The following is a 16,727-nucleotide window of genomic DNA, read 5'->3' as shown; positions in this document are numbered from 1 at the left end:
TCTAGAAGTTTTATGGTTTTAGGTTTTTGATCCATTTTGAGTAATTTTAGATACAGTGTGAGACAAGGGTCCTTTTTCCTTGTTTTGGCTATGGTATCCAGTTCCTTCAACTCTCTGGACCTTACATGTGATGGTTGGTTTCTGAACCATAAATTTGGTTTCAGTGGTCTATGTGCCTGTCTTAATGCCAGTACCTTGCTGTTCCTACTACTATATCTAACTAATATGATCCAAAGTACAGAGATGAGGATTCGCTTTTCCTTTTTATGATATTTTTGGCTATTTAGGACTGCTTAGCCTTCCAAATAAATGTGATAATCATGTTTTCAATTTCTTAAAAATGTTGATGGAATTTTTATCAGGGTTGCATTAAATCTGTATATCAATTTAAGCAGAATTGACATTTTTTTTAGATTTTTTTTTATTTCTCTCTCCTTCCCCCCCCCCAACCCCCCTGTTTTCTGCTGTCTGTGTCCATTTGCTGTGTGTTCTTCTTTGTCCACTTCTGTTGTTGTCAGCTGCATGGGAATCTGTGTTTCTTTTTGTTGCATCATCTTGCTTTGTCAGCTCTCCGTGTGTGCAGCACCATTCCTGAGCAGGATGAACTTTGTTTTCTGCTGGGCGTCTCTCCTTATGGGACACACTCCTTGCACGTGGGACTCCCCTATGCAGGGACACCCCTGTGTGGCATGGCACTCCTTGTGTGCATCAGCACTGCACGTGGACCAGCTGCACATGGGTCAAGGAGGCCCAGGGTTGAACCGCGGACCTCCCATGTGGTAGACAGATGCCCTATCCACTGGGCCAAGTCCGCTTCCCTAGAATTGACATTTTAATGGTATTTAGTCTTCCAATCCATTAGCATGGAATATTATTGCAATTATTTGGGCCTTTTGGAATTTCTTTTAATATTGGGTTGCAGTTTTCTGAATACAAGAGCACTACATTGTTGGTTAAGTTAATTCCTGACTATTTGTTTTATCTGTCATATTTTATTTTTGCCACTTTTTTTGACAGTTTGTTACTTTTATTGATAAAATTTTCATTTCTAGACTCCCTTCCAGGCTTCTCTCTCCTGTCTTATCTTTTCAGGCTCTAGCACACCCTTTAGTATTTCCTGAAAGTCTTGTCTCTTGGTTAGAGATTCTTTCAGTTTAATCTGTGAATATTCTAATCTCACCCTCACTTTTGAAAGACAGTTTTGATGGATATAAAATTCTTGGCTGGAAGGAAGTTTTTCTCTTCTAGTATCTTAAATACATCAGACCACTGTCTTCTTGCCTCCATGGTTTCTGGTGAAAAATCAGCACTTCATTTATTGAATATTCCTTGTATGTTATGCACTGCTTTTCTCTTGCTGTTCTCAGAATTCTTGCTTTGTCTTGGCATTTGACATTCTGATGAGTATATGTCTCAGAGCAGGTCTATTTGGATTTTTTTGGATGGGATTATGTTGTGCTTCTTGGACATGGATGTCTGTGTCCAGTAGGGTTGGGAAATTTTCTACCATTTCTACCATTTCTACCATTATTTCTTCTAATATTCCTTCTGCCCCCTTTCCCTTCTTTTCTCCTCCTGGGACACCCATATCATGTATGTTTGCACACCTTTTGCTGTCATTTAGTTCCCTGAGACCTTGTTCAATTTTTTCCATTCTTTTCTTCATCTGTTCTTTTGTATGTTCACTTTCAGAGGCCATTTCTTCAAGTTCACCAATCCTTTCTTCTGCTTCCTCAAATCTGCTATTATATGATTCCAATGTTTTTAAAATTTCATTTATTGTACCTTTCATTCCCAAGAGATCTGCTATTTTTCTATGTGTACATTCAAATTCTTCTCTGTGCTCATCCAATAACTTCTTAATATCCTTTATCTCCTTAGCCATCTCATTGAATTTATTAAGATTTGTTTGAATATCTATGATTAGTTGTCTCGACTCCTTTATGCCATTTGGAGGCTTATCTTGTTCCTTTAACTGGGCCATGGCTTCCTGTTTCTTGGTGTGGATTGTAATTTTCGGTTGGTGTCTTGGCATCTGGCTTACTAGAGTATTTAATCTGGGTGCAGTTTTTCTCTTTAGTTTAGGGCTTCCTGCCCTTTGTCCCTTGCTGGTTTTGCAGTAGGAGCCAAGGATGTAATTGGTGCTATAAACTGTGGAGACTCGAGTTGCCCTCATTATCCCAGGGACTGATGAATCTTCTCCCTACTTTCTCCTTTGCCAGGGATAGGGACCGAATCACAGCTGTGTGGAATAATCCAAGTTGGGCAGTAGCTCCCCAGAAAGACTAATGAAGCTTCATGCCCCTCTCTCCTCTGCCTGGGGTGAGGATGGAGCTGCAGGAGTGGGCAACAATCTTTGCAGTACGAGTCCAAGATAACTGAAGTTGCCCCACTAGACTTCTGATTATTCAGTTTGTGCCAGCCAAATGTACCCACAGTTACCTGGATAGGCTGGTGCAGGGCTCACCAGCCTCCTCCCTGCCAGAGGTGAGGCTGAAGCTTAGGCTTGGGCTGCAGGCCCAACTGGATGAAAGAAACTGATTCCTACCGTCACTGTGATTTTCAGTCCTGGCTTCCCCTCACGCTGGGTTTGGAGTCAAAATGGTGGCCACCAGCCTCTTTCTGACTTGGACAGATTCACACCCCAGCTATTTCCAGGGTTATATCTTAACCATCTGAGTCTACCAATCAGTAGCTGAAATTGGAAGCCAACCCTCTCCTTGTCCCCTGTTTTTGGGAAATGGAGCCTCCAATTCCATCCACAGAACAGCTTCTGGGGTAGCTTGCACTGCCAGAGTAGGACAATCACCAGCCTTCATTGGTTGGCTGGTAATTTCCTGGAGAAGCTGTTGCAGGTCCCTGCAGCCTTCTCCCTGCCAAAGGTGGTGCTGGGGCTTAGGCTAGAGCTGCAATCGGACCTGGATGGAAAGAAGCTGGTCCCCACCAGCACTAGGATTTTTTGGTCTGCCCTGCTTCCCTTATATCAGGCACAGAGGTAAGATGGCAGCTCCCAGCCTCTTTCTGACATGGACAGGCTCAGACGTTAGCTGTTCTCAGTATTAAACTTTAGCCCACTGAATTTACTCATGAGTAACTGAAGTTGATGCCTAACCATCTCTTCCTCCCCCATTTTTGGGAAGTGGAGTTTTCAATTCTAGCCATGGAACAGCTCCCAAGATAGCTTGTGCCTCCAGTGGAATATGGGCACTGGCCTCCGGGGTGTGGAGTGCTTTACTTATGAATCTTCTCTGCAGATGGGCAGTCTCTTCCTTCCATTCCTTCAAGGTGTTTCAGGATGCTTTTCTGGGCTCCTGGAGCCCCCAAACATGTGCTTCAGCTAGCTCCAGAGAGCTCTGGGTGTTTATTAACTGCCCTGTAGCAGGAGCCGATTCTAGGTGTTCCTTACTCTGCTGCCATCTTGCTGGTTATCCTATGATACTTAGTTTTTAGAAAAAACTTTTTTTAGAAAAAGTAAAGGAGCAGGTATTCTTTGGAACCAGAAAATTCTTGATTACCATGAATAAGCTTTATGTCAAGTTATGAGAATTAAAATTCTAAAGCATGCATTAGTAGCAATTCCACATTTGCTAGACTTGCTTTAAAACCATATAAGACAGTGTTAATATCACAGATCTTTTTTGAGATACAAACCTCCCTACCATCTGAGTACTATTCCTTGATATATTTAAGGTAATAGAAGTCTGTCATTTTTATCCTTTTACATCTGGGTTTTTAATAACTCAGAAAATTAAAGTAGTTCCTATAAAACAGAGTTGTCCTGCTTCATTTTGTTAGTAAACCTTACCTTTCTTTTGGTATTCCTGATGAGAAACTGCTCCTATGCTTATGGTTTTAATTTCTGATACCTGAGTAGTGCTGCAGGTGGGTTATTCAGATAAGATAAAAGTTGAAAAGTTATCAATAACTGGCCCTTTAAAAAAAAAAACCCAAAACTGTCTCTATAATCCTGTTTCATCAGCAGAATTTCCCAGTTCACAGGTTTTTCTTCATAAGTGAAAATCATACAATTATCCTGTTTCTGTGAGAAAAAGCAGTAAGGTAATATAAAAGGTTTGGAGGAGATTTAATTAAAAGGAAGTTTTAAGGTGATACTGGTCAGCTCAGTAGAATATAACACTGTAAAGAGAAGTGGGTCTTATGTATGAAAACATAACCATAGCTACAATGCTACAACTAGAAGAGATTGACAAAATAATTTGTTCATTTAGTAGGTAAGAAAACAGAGGTCCAATTAACTTAAATGACATCTAATTACACTGCAACTAGTGCCAGAACTTGACAAAATTGTGTTTCCAGAATCCCAAACACTGATCCTTATGTTTTGCTATAATCGTTAACTCATTGTCTTTTATTACAGTGCTTTACAGTTCACAAAGGAAATTCATGCATACCATATATTTTGCCTTATTTATCCTCAAAATAAACTCTGCAATAGACAGAGAAAATATTTTAATCATTAAACTTCATTTATAGATAAGAAAACTAAACCAATGTCATCTGAGTATGGATCTTTGACCATTCCAGAGGCCCCTAGTTCAATGTTTGAAGTGATATCCTGACCAAGGATCTGATGTGCCTCCTTCAAATGAAGCACACTGTGCTTTCTTCAGCAGCACATATACTAAAATTGGAGTGATACAGAGAAGATTAGTATGACCCTTGTGCAAAGATGACATGCAAATTTGTGAAGCATTTTGCATTTTTTGAAAATTCTGCAGAAAACCGATTTTAAACCTAGAATCCTATACCCAGCCAAACTGACATTTGATTTTGAGGGTAAACCAAAGATATTTTTGGATATTGAAGAATTCAGGAAATCTATTTCTTGTACACCTTCTTTAAAAAGAATTACTAGCAACCCAATGTGACTACAGACATGTATGTATAATATCCTTCCCTCCCAATATTCTCATGCAACCAAAATCAGCAAGTAAAACTGGAAAATAAAACACCCATCTCTACCCAAGAGGTGTAGATGGACAGCTTACAGCATACATGGGAATGAGGGGAGAGGAAGGTTATAGGTATTAGATGTTGGTAAAATTAAAGTTATATTAAGAAATGTAAAGGTAACCACCATAGGTTGTCTAGGAGTAAATTTTCTATAATCACAGAGTGGGAGGGGGAAATCTGTCAGTATAACCATAGACAAGAAAAGATGGAAGGAAAGAAGTAGAAAAGCATAGGGAAAATGATAGTGAGGTAACTTAAAAAGAAACAAATGCAAAAAGCTAAAATTTTATCAAGAGAAGACTATTTCATACATTTTATTATCATGATGTGAATCTTGGATCTTTGTTTTTTTCTTTGAATATGCTTAATTTGCTTATTGTTTATAAAGTTTCTATTTTATATTTTCTAAAAAAATACTAATACTGAAGCACACTTGGTCTCTTGCTACTCAAGTAATCTACAATTCCATAATAGTTGGCCAGGCCCACAATTCCAATTCAGCTAGGAACTCAAATACTGCAGTACACATGTGCTGTGGAACAGAGGGTCCCATGGAGCTACATGGAGTTGATAATTTATGTTTTGAGTAACTGAGAATTGACTTGAAGTGAATTTAGAATCCTGAGTTGTTACTGTTTTACTTTTGGTATCTGTATTTTTTTTCTTTGTTTCTCGTCACCCCCCCCCACCCCCGCCACTAGTAAGACAAGTAGTGAAGAAGTAGTTTGTTTTATTTTATTTTGTTTTTTCCAGTCAATTCAATGAAGTGAAACAAACATAGACTTCAGTTTCTCCATGGACTTTTTTTTTAAAGATTTATTTATTTATTTCTCTCCCCTCCCCCCTTGCCCCGCCCCGGTTGTCTGTTCTCTGTGTCTATCTGTTATGTCTTCTTCTTTGTCCACTTCTTTGTTGTCACGGCACAGGAATCTGTGTTTCTTTTTGTTGTGTCATCTTGTTGTGTGAGCTCTCTGTGTGAGCAGCACCATTCCTGGGCAGGCTGCACTTTCTTTCGTGCTGGGCGGCTCTCCTTATGGAGCGCACTCCTTGCGCGTGGGGCTCCCTTATGCGGGGGACACCCCTGCGTGGCACGGCACTCCTTGTGCGCCTCAGTACTGCACGTGGGCAAGCTCCACACAGGTCAAGGAGTCCTGGGGCTTGAACCGTAGACCTCCCGTGTGGTAGACAGCCCTACCTGCTGGGCCAAGTCCGCTTCCCTCTCCATGGAAATGTAACCCGAAGTACAATTGTTCCCCCTTATAAGATTTACATGTAATTGTTTCTTTCAGGGAAAACCCTTTATTCCTACCTGTTCAATAATATCTGTTAATCACCTAATATTTACAAGATACCATCTCCAGATCTCCACATCTCCACATATCTGGGGATTCCGGATGAGCATGATAGAGTCTTTGTCTACAATGATCTTCTCTTTTCTTGTACTTAAACAAGTAGAGAGACTGACCAAGGCAGGGAATACATCTGGAAGATAACTCATAGTGCAAGGAATTTCCTGGCATCCAGGGCTGGATTTAATAAAGGAGCTAGGTTGGGAGTCAGCAATTCTTTGTTCCTGCCTGACTTAATCATTGACTCTGAGTTAGGCCATGGATAGATCCTTCTTTGGAACCCTTCAGCATTTGACTTCAGTTTTGAATAAAATAGTCTGGGAAATCCTTTCCACATCTAAGACATAATGAATTATATACTCCTCATTAACCTAGGTCCTTGATGTCTCCAAATATTTTTGAGTAACAATTTATTTATAATAATTATGTTTTATTAAATATTGGAATGATTCACCAAAGTGCCATTCTAGTTTAATGCCTCTTGTTCGAAGGAAGAAGAGATACTCCCATAGGTTCCCAAACTTAGCATACACACCAGGCTTAGGAGTTTAGAAGACTGAAGTGCAAATGATAGCATTGTCTGAAGGTATAAAACACATGCACAGACATGGGAGCTTTCTACCTGCATGAATCCTAAATCATTTGTTCATTCACTCATTGACTTACTAAAATTTACTGAACTTCTAATGTGCTGGATATAGGACGTACGTACAGGGAACATAGTGTCAATAAGTCAAATTCATGCCTTTTGAGAATGAGAGGAGGAGCACAGGCTTTGATTTTCTATGTATTTATCTGATGTGTATAATGTCTCATATTAAATTTCTTCAACAATAAAAAGATTGATAGTGTTTCTTTTATGGTTATTGTGATTTTCCAAGAAGATTATTTGAATATATCTACCCTCTAGAATCCCACATTTAAAGGGGATTGGAAATTGGTTTTTTAATTACCAAAGATGACACAGAGACACACATCTATTGGATACAATTCTAGTCCCTTCATTTGTTCACTGTACAACTTCAAGTAAGTCCTTTAAACGCCCTGAGCGTCAGTTTGACTGTTATTGGTATAGGAGATAATATTCATCTCATAAGTGAATAAAGCAAAGAATGAATGAGATAATAAAATTAAAGCACCAACATGGAATTTAGTTCATCTTGTGCTTTCCTCTCTCTAAAGGATCTTTCCCATGGGCAGAAAAAAATATACACAGTCATTGTGTTTCCATAACTCTTCAATAATAGCATACCCACGTGCGTCTGTGACGCTCCTGATGCCTGCTCAGAATTGTGTTCTGCTCAAAGAAACATGGGCCAGAAGTTGAAAAGTAATTTGAAAATAATAACTACTTCTTTTGTCAAACCCCTGAACATGGCAAAACTATGGAGACCTCAAAGAGCAATTAATCCTATCTCACCTTTCTTTCTTGTTCACTTTTCAAACAGTTCAGCTGCTCCAAACATGCTATAACACCCCTGTCAATGCTGGCAAATCTGTCAACCAAACTCAGTCCTTTGTTACGTTTCTACCTCTTTGTTTCCCACTTGTCTGATACTGTCTTCTTCCATGAATCACTCCACATTTTAAGGGAGAAAGAGTGGATCTTTATAATCACCATATTTTGAGTTTGTTTTCTCTGGTCCACAATATGAACTTTATATATTATTCACTTACTACTTGAGAAAACTTGTGAGGCATGTATTCTTATGTCCATTTTAGTAATGAAGTACTGAATCTCAGGGAGATTAAACAATTGGTCTAAGTTTCCCAGCTAATAAATGCCAAATGTCAAAGGTAGGGAAACAAATCAAGGTTTTAACAAAGTGCTGTTGAAATAAAAGCCTGTCTTCTTAATGAATACCCAACCACGTTTCCTATTGGACTTTCATGTCTGGTGGTGCTCTACCACCCAGTGCCACTCTTAATAACTTAATGAATACAACAGATTCATGTTTGTTTACTTGTTCATTTTATTAAAATACGTGTGTTTAGTTGATTTGATTTGGTTCGACCTCATTCTCATTGGATGTTTTCCCAAATCTTTATTGATTTGCTAAGACTGGCTAAACAAGGACTGCACGTGGATAGAATCCAGGTTCTACAATTTTCTTATTTATGACCTTTGTAAAGTTACTTTCTATAGGACTTTACTTCCTCATCTGAAGAAAGCATGCTAAAATGAATATCTTAGAAACATATTTTAATAATAAATAAGATGATGAACGTAATGTCATCCTGTAAATTCCAAGGCAGCTTATTTCTGTTTTTTGTGGAGATGATGATGATGATGATGATGATGATGATGATGGATTATGCAACACAGTAAGGGCTTTGAGAAAACTTGCTGCTGGGACTGCAAACTGTCCTTTTTATAAGTACTTGTTCCCTTCAAAAATGCCTCTGAGTCATAGAAAACAAATAGTCCTTTATTTCATTTGGAATAAAAACTTCAAGACGTGATTTGGGCTCTGTGAATATGTGGCTCAATGTAATCCAAATTAAAAGGTATATGACATTAAATGATAAGACTCTAAATAACTTCTTTCAGACTATTCTTACAACAAACTCATTTGTAAATAGTTATGACCTCTCAAAAGACACCATGACTTCTATTGAAAATTTTCTTTTTTGGTCTGTTTCTTTGTTTGGTTGCCGCATAATCAAGTGTATTTACAATTGCCCCTATTCTTGCCTGAAGTCATGCAGGTAAATTCAAAATTAGGATATACAAAAATTTACTAAAAATTCTATTCTGTGGTATATTTTTAAAACTTCATTTATCCTTTGCGATTTGACTAAGGGGATGTTTGTTCTGCTCTACAATTGACCAACCACCCCACTCTACTACCCATCCCCCCCCAAAATGAAACCCTGAAAATGAATTCTTAAATACCTTTTTCTGTGAAAACAAAAGGATGTGGAACTTGACAATGGAAAAATGAGTATGTGAAGAATGTGAATAAGTAAAAGGACAAATAAAGTTTTGGGTAGTGATGGGTATTGGAGTTCAGGGGATGTCATATATACAGAACTTACATGTTTTCCTCAGCTCTGAATTAAAAGGTGGACCAGGAGTCAGGCAGGAGGAGATTAAACAATGAGCTCCCTCATACTCAGATTACCAACTCCAGCTTAAGCAAAGAAGCCTTGATATGTGTCCTAATTCGAAAGTTCACTGTATGAAAATAATGAACGAGATGCAGGTATCAATGGAAAACCTCAGGCCTCCCCAGGTCGGGGTACTTCTGTAAAATTTATAGCACTGCAAGACAATGCTGAGGAGACCAGAACTCTTTCCTCTTTTCTGAGTTGACCAGAAGTCTTTGCTGGCTTCTGGGGGAAGAAAAGGGGGAAAGGATTTTATCTGCACGTCAATTTTTGCTACCAAAGTTATCGTGGGAATTCATCAAGAGAAGATGAAATAAAGGAGCACAATGGGCCAGAATTGTAACCCCGATCTCTTGACATAGAAATAGGATGCAAAGTGGGATTTTCTTCTAAGAGAGAAAAAATTAATTGCAAAAAAAGAGAGGATTGTAACAAGTCCCAGTTAAATATACTCTGGATTCCTAAGAAGATCTCATAGCAACTTGTTGCTTTATATAAAGACCATAACTCATGCCTTAAGATTTCATTGCTGCCTTTGGTGTCACCCTCGTAATATTTTTGTATTTTAGTAGAAAAGTGCTATAAACTGAAGACACTTTCAAGTGTCAAAGGTGTTCAATTCTAAAGATGAAATTATTAGAATTTTGGAAGCAGTAGCCAGCCCCCATCAGAAAATTGAAAATTTAAAAATTATACATTGAGATGTTTATATATATAAATATATGAAACTAAAATCATCTATATTTTCAAATAGCCAGTCATATCACTGATTAAATATTTTAATTTCTACTTTTTTCCTCTGAATATATAGTTTGTATCTATCAAAATTATTGCCATAAAATCTGATTCATCACTATTTTGTCCTAGTCCTATATTCTGTTTATACTTGCTGCATCTTAGAACCCTAACAAGATATATAGGATATAATCATCAGCAAACATATTTTAAAGTCACCATGTATAGAAAAGCCTGTGATAGGCAGTGCTGGAGATATTAAAAATTGGAAATCACAATCGTGCACCTGAGGAGTTTATAACTGGAGAGTGGGGAGGGAGAACATTTTAAAATAGAAAGTGGTATGCAGTTAGTGCCAAATGAGAAATATACTAAGTATAAAGAATATGGAAAGTAAAAGCAAATGTCCTACAGGCCCACAGAGCTAGTACGACTTCATGGAGGAGGCAGGGATTATTCTCAGTCCCGAAGGATTACTTTGATAAACGCAAGTGGAAAAGAGAGTGGAGAATCCAAAAAGAAGAAGACTGATGTAATAAAAGTCTAGAATAATTTTCTGTTTGGGAGAAACATTTAACAGATCTCTTGATTAGAAAAGGGAGAGAGAGAGAGTTGGGGGAGGGGCAGTGGGAGAGAAAATTAATATACTGACAGATAACATTATGTGTTATGTGTACTATATAATTTGTCCAACTGCTTGGTTAGTGGCAGAGTTGGGATTTAAACTAGGATTTCTGTGTACTTGAACTCATACTCTCTATAAGAAAAGAGTTGGAGATATGCAGATAAGGGGTCAGATTTTGAAAGTTTGTCTTGATAAGTGTAGTTTAAGGAAACAATTTTGAAGGAAGAAAAGAAGACAGACATATGAGCACAGAAGTGCTAGTATGAATGTGTTTGTGTATGTGAATGTGTATAAAAGGAAAGAAGTCATCTAGCTTTAATGTTAACAACACCCATGTCAAAAGAATTAATGGGTTATCCTCTTCAGGACTGTATTTCCTCTCTGGTTTGTTCAGAGTTTCTTCTATTACATTAGTCCTTCAAGAGGCTATTCACCAAGGAAGCCAATAAGTTTGGGAGAAAAAAAGAGTATACGTGAGTACTGAATGATGTTCAGTATAACAAGAACAGCTTCCAGGACATTGACAGAAATAGATGGGGTAGGTGGATAAAGGCTGTACCCAAGTTCAAATTCTCAGAGCACAGTTTGGTTTAGGGAATCCTTTAAAAAGTTACATGAGTACTCTGAGCCCAAGGTTGGAGACCTATTAAATTCTGTAGGAACTGAGTTAGAATATAATTAGTTTGCGGAAGTACCCTGCATATAGTAGTTAAAAGTTAACTGAGTTTGGAAAAACAGCAACAAAAAAAGGTTCATGTTTGTAAATAAAAAGCAATGATGATATGAAATAAAGTTTGAATTAAAAAAATAATGGTGTATTTTTGTGGTGCTACATGTATATGATCATTAAGATGGGAGATGGATATATTATTGGAAGTATTTAAAATAAAGGGCAAGTGAGTATGGGCTTATTCACAATCACATATTAAAGTAAGAACAAAAACTGCACATGCATTTGGTTATGATTGTAATTATTAATGTGACATACTAGTACGGAATAGTACATCAGTTCCCTGTTGTAGATCCCAAAAAACTCTGCTTCTCTGATGGGTTGGAATTCCTCTATTCCATCCCTTCAAAAATAATTGTAAATATCTTATCTTAATGATTCTTTCAAAGGTGTTATATGGGAGACAAAGGAAAAGAAAGAAAAAAAAGACAAATCTCCCAACTCCCCTATTACAAAAATTTAAAAAAAGCAAACAAAAAGGAAATAGGATCTGATCATATAAAAGTTGATTCTTGTGTTACCTTAATATCCTAGACTGCTTCATGTTCCTCTGTCATGCATTGTAAAAATAATCAGAATCATCTCTCAAACCTATCTCCAATTTATCGTTTACCCAGATAATTCTCAGTGTTATGTGGGATGATCAATCATTGTGACATTATTAAGGTATATGATTTTTTGAGACTGACATCTGAATAGTACTAAACATAAGTAATTTTAAAATTGATGAATCACAGGATCAACTTGGTCAAAGGAAGCAAAGATGAAATTCATCTCACCACTGGTGACTTTATGAGGTGCACTCATAAAATAATTCATATTGACCCAAAGTTGTTTCATCAGCATTCAGCAATACTAGCAATCTAATTTAGATCAAGATTCAATAAGAGGTAGGGTTTTTAAGTCAAAATGTTTTTAAAGGCTGCTTTTATCCAATATAAAGTAGACTTTATACAATATTAATATAGTCTAATGATGTGAAACTGAAGCTTCACAACACGTATTTGACAACAGAGCCATGTATTTATGGATTTCTTGGCAGACATTACTGTTTTTCAGTTATTCTTTGTTATTGTTTTATAAGTATAACAAAATCAAATTCTTTCTTTTTCAGGCGGTTTGAAAACAATAAGGAACATGGACATTGTAAGACAGTTCTTAAAGCATTTTGGGTGATTTTTTAAAATTGCTCCTGCTTTACTAGATGTACCAAACTTAAGAATTAACTTCAGTATGAGATAAAATTTTTGGATGTTTTTTGAAACCTAATTTTTCTCTCCTCTGGATATTTGAGGTAGTCTGATAGTTTGATTAAACAATCTGATGACCTCCTGCTTCCATTTATAGTTTCTCCTAGATTCAAATTTATATCAGAAGTAGTATCATAAGTACCACAAGGTAATCATAATTTTTTGTTTGTTGTTATTTTCTTTTCTTGTTTTGTCTTCAGGATGCACTGCCCCACCTCACATACCTCCCATGTTCATGATGCTTTAGGTAATCTTTAGTTGATTTTTATTTGGAAAATTTTGCCTCTGTTTTGCATTAATTGATAATATTTGTAAGGATTTGTGTGTACACTCTCAGTCACTGAAAATAGGCAGTTTTGAAAAACCATAATATTCTTATCTCCTGGATTGCCAGTAGGCTTTCCTAAAGCTAAATCAGTTCCACTTTTCCACGGACTTAAATTTTGGAGAGAACAAAACCATCGATGTTTTCTGAAGCTCATTCCTTTGGGAGAAATTGAAAAACTTTCACATAAGACAGGGGAAATACCAAAAACTTTTACCCATTTCTTAGTATAAATTAATGAGAAATTCAATGATTTTCTTTCTGCCTGAGGACTGACTTTACTTCTGCTTCTGAAAAATCACTTTTTTTTTTCCTTTGTAAGAAGTGATTTTGTTCAGAGGTGTTCTGGTCTGGGAATTAATATTTCATAGAACAATTATAAATGCCCGCCTTGTCAGAAACCTTTCTATCCCTTGTTAACATGATTTCTGTGGTACCCTCTTCAAAAAAGACTTTCTCATGAGTGTGGAGCAGCTTTTTAATATGAAGATGGCACATGATGAATGGGATAATAAATACACAAGCTCCTTTCAAATTGAAGCTCGTATCAGAAAAAAAGATTGACTGGGAGGGGGAAATGTATTTTTTTTCTAGTTGCTGCAGTATTTTTATTATCCCATATGTTTTTATATACAAGACTTAGGAAATCTTCCTCATTTTTTAACTGTTATTTTCTTAGGGAGAGCAATAATTAAAATCAACATCTCTCACAACAAGGAAGCACAAATAAATTTCCAAGTATGTGCCAAACTCTGGGTAAATCCAGAGTTTTATAATGTTTATGGAATGATGAATAAAACTCTGATACACTTGGGTTAAATGATTAATTTGTGAACATAAGGAATATAGCTAACTGTAATTCTCCTGTCCCTCATTTTAAAACAGAGATAATAATAGCACACTGGTCCTAAGATTGTGGCGAGGATTAAAGAAGGTATGGAGCAACACAGACACTATTGATTATTATCTATTATTATTAAATAAGCACCATAATAGCTAAAATAATCACGGTTTCTATTTTCACATTTCCCATCACATTCTTGAATCTCTGCCTTTTCTTTGCTATTCGTTTCATTCATAGAAACTCATATATTCCAGGTCAATAATGACTTCCCATTTCCTGAATAAAATAGACATTTTTCAGGCTTTATCCACAACTTGCCACAACTTTTGATATCTTTGAACACTGCTTTCTTCTCATAACTCTTTTCTACTTTGCTTTTTGCATTGAGCCATGAATACAGAAGAATCTCGAAGTGTGAGCTCCCTGTCCTAACTCCTGCCAGCTGCTAAAGAATTTATTATTGTTTTAAGCATTCCACCTATGCCATTTTCTCTTGGCTATGTGAGTTGAGTTTTCATCTATGGGTTTTCCAAAACAAGGAAGAAATTTCCTATACTTGCCAGTTAAAACAGAAGAGATAAAATATATTACTGTACTCCTTTTCAAAACTGAGATGTATTACTTTGGATGAAAAACATGATTGTAACAATAGGAATACAATTGTAGGTCCTGGATCTGCCTTGACAGAGTATCTGTGGTCCCGTAATGCATCATCATATGCTACTGGGATATAGATATTAGGATCCAGACTTTGAGGCTTCAAGAAATAAGCCATGCAATATGTCGGGAGTCTAGTCAAGCAAGAATGTAGTGTAAGATGCTCTAGGGTGCCGTTCCCCAACATAATTTGGAAACAACCAGCAAAAACTGGCAGATCCCTATTCTTCAACAGTCCAGAAAACTAAAGTTTGCAGTACTGGGCAAGTGCAAATCAAGAAAATACAACTTTTAAAAGAGTAGGAGAGGATTATGGGAAGATGGCACAGTAGGAAGATCTAGGAATCAGTCCATTCACCAAAGCAGCTATTGTACTGAAATAAATTAACTGAACTGATTATTTATTTTTATTTTTAAAATTGTTTAACTTATTATTATTTTTAATCAATGGCTTTAAAGCTCCAGAGTATAGTAGAGCACTATGCAACATCCAAGAAGAGCTAGAGGAAAAAGTTCTTAAACTGTGGTAAATACCCATGAATTTCACCCCTTGCAGTGGCTATTATCCCCCATGCCCCAGCCTCATGGCAGATAGTAATGGGGACTGCAACTCAAGACTCCTGTGCAGCTTGCTGGTGCAAGGGTGGAAATAAAGACCAAGTCCTCCAAACTTTAGGAGTATGAGACCTAATCACTGATCACTGCTTTGGTTCAGTTATTTCAGATTATTGGGGCCAACTCTCAGGGCAACCATTTTTCCTATGTGCCAGAAAATATTACAAGACAAAGAAACTGGAAATGATGGCTCACCCAAAGGAACAAGATAAAGTTCTGGAAATCAGCAACAAAAATCCTGCTCAGCTCCAAGCAGCCCCCAGCCCCAAACAGGCAGCCAATGGTATGTGTTTTTTCACAAGATTTAATAAAAAAACAAACAAAATCAAGGATGGTTTCCTCTTGTGTGCAAGACAGTAAAAAACAAATCAAGTTAGGAATGGTTGCTTTCAACAGTTTTTCAGGTTGTGATCGAGCTACTACAGTTACCTGGGGCAGAATTCTAAGCTCTATGCATGGAACAAATAAGAGAGTCTCTCCTCCCCAGAGCCAGTCCTGCAGAGGACAACCCACCTCTGGTCCACATGGAGTCAGGCCCCCATGCCCTGCATCCCCTTGCATCCCCTCCTCTAGCTTTTCCCAGATGCTGGTGAGTTGTCAGTGCTATGGTCCAGGACAAAAAAACAGTGTTCTGGTGGCTTTTTCTCTTCCCAATAGGAATTAAATCTATCTCAAGGCCTTCTCAGGTTCAAGTGGTCCCCAACCCCCAAACCAGTGCCACCAGGTAGCCGAGTCCTGCCTGCCACCCCAGCCCCACTTCTGCTTCACAACCACACGCTGGGTAAGGCAGAGCTAGCTTACTGACAGGCCACAGGCCTTTATACTGATGGTCAGTGCAGTGGATTACAGCAAGGGAAGGGCCTAATGCAATGCCCAACCCCACCACTGATGGACTAATTTTAGAGTGCCACAGAAAGGAAGCTTTGATGAAGATGAGAGAAATCAGAATCAACATGGCAGGAAACGGCATAAACAACCCTAAACCAGTCTATCATGCATCAAAACGCACAGTTAATGATGACAATAATAATAACAACAGCAAAAATAATAAATACAGGTGCAGACAGAAAGCAGAGCTTGGGCTGTGCTTCCATAAGCTGAGGAAGGTGTGTGTTCAGGCAGTGTGAAGACTTTGACTTAGCAGACAAAGACTGAAAAAAATGATCTTCAGTAGGCTCAAGGAAATAATGAAAACAAGGAGAAATAACTAAAGGATGCTAGGAAAACAATTAATGCACAATATGGGAAACTCTTTGAGATTTGCAATAGGAAACAATCAGAAATACTGGAGCTAAAGACTACAATAGCTGAAAAGTTCACTAGAGGGTTTTGATAGCAGTTTAAAGCTGGCAGAAGAAAGAATCATTGATGTTGAAGGCAAGACAATTAAATGATATAGATTGAGGAATTAAAAGAATAAAAAAGAATGAGCAGAGCCTAAGATACTTGTAGTACAACATCAAGCATACCCATATACATCCCAAAAGGAAATGGGCATCCCAAAAGGAGACA

At 37.5% G+C, this 16,727-nt stretch overlaps 1 non-coding gene across 1 annotated transcript; it reads left to right on the top strand.

Moving 5' to 3' along the window:
- The first annotated feature begins 4,618 nt into the window (after nucleotides 1–4,618).
- LOC111762816 (U6 spliceosomal RNA) lies at nucleotides 4,619–4,725 on the top strand. The gene has a single exon (XR_002795836.1). It is a non-coding gene; the product is annotated as a U6 spliceosomal RNA (small nuclear RNA).
- The last annotated feature ends 12,002 nt before the right edge of the window (nucleotides 4,726–16,727 follow it).

The sequence above is a fragment of the Dasypus novemcinctus genome, chromosome 11 (genome assembly GCF_030445035.2).
Source record: "Dasypus novemcinctus isolate mDasNov1 chromosome 11, mDasNov1.1.hap2, whole genome shotgun sequence".
Lineage (NCBI taxonomy): Eukaryota > Metazoa > Chordata > Mammalia > Cingulata > Dasypodidae > Dasypus > Dasypus novemcinctus.
The sequence above is the reverse complement of the archived record's forward strand: the minus strand, read 5'-3'. Positions and strand labels throughout refer to the sequence as shown.